Source organism: Colias philodice, chromosome 10 (genome assembly GCF_061535455.1).
Source record: "Colias philodice isolate Cphi_HAF_F1 chromosome 10, ilColPhil1 Martin Lab GWU primary, whole genome shotgun sequence".
Lineage (NCBI taxonomy): Eukaryota > Metazoa > Arthropoda > Insecta > Lepidoptera > Pieridae > Colias > Colias philodice.
Window position 1 is genome coordinate 3,975,517 of NC_143095.1, and position 934 is coordinate 3,976,450.

Below are 934 nucleotides of genomic sequence, written 5' to 3' on the forward strand. Positions count from 1 at the left end.
CTATCTCTCAAGTTGGATCGAACTGCACATGGTGTGCGAATTTTATTATAATCAGTTAAGTGGTTTAGGAGTCCATTGAGGACAAACATTGTGACACGAGATTTATATATATATTAAGCAAGATATTAAGATATAACGCCTCGTTATTTCCCGTAGGATTACGTGGAGGTGCGATGTACACTTTGTTAGTTATATTTTAGTCTCACATAGCAAGGCAGCCTTTATCCTAGCACAATTCAAAATCCATGATGCAACTGAGGAACCCATGGGAACTCCCAATAACAGAAAGCCCGTCCTAGGGAAATCCGTATACTACAGTCCAGTTTTGCGATAGCTCCGCAAACGAAGTAGTCTGATGGAATATTGATTTACTACTCGTCAATAGATTATTTTTCACCTTGTTTATGAAACTACTCAATATATTGAACGAGTTTATGAACCGATCTTTAAGCACGATTGAATCAAGGAGAAACATACAAAAGTCCTTCTAATATTAAGCTGATCGTAGATATTTTTATGAGAGGAGCTCGAGTTAGGGTAATTTATACGATGGGTGGCAACGTAGCTAAACTAATTTTGGCAGAAAGAAATATGGAAATTACTTATGAGATTAAATAAAAGGAAGAAGTAAAATATGGAATGCTAATGTCTGCGTTATCTGTGTAAAGGTTAGAATTTCTTCGGTAGTCGATTTTTTTTCTATAGAAAAAATGATGAGACTAAACACGAAAAATATACAACTGATCTTTGATTTGTGTAATTAAAAGTTAAATTACAAACACAATGGAATCAAGCTTGTGGACAACAGTTCGCGAAAAGTTTCCGTAAATCCTGTTTAGTTCAATTATTATCATAGCCATCTCGGTAAGCTTGAAGGGAAAGCAGGCCGCATGCGTGAAGCACTCGACTGTACAGAGAATTCAGTGCCGAGGAA

General features: G+C 36.3%; 1 protein-coding gene across 1 annotated transcript in view; it reads right to left on the reverse strand.

Annotated features, from left to right (window-relative positions):
- The window catches only part of LOC149485123 (putative carbonic anhydrase 3), a 404,335-nt gene that overhangs the window by 15,066 nt on the left and 388,335 nt on the right, over positions 1 to 934 (reverse strand). The gene's annotated exons all lie outside the window — the stretch shown is intronic.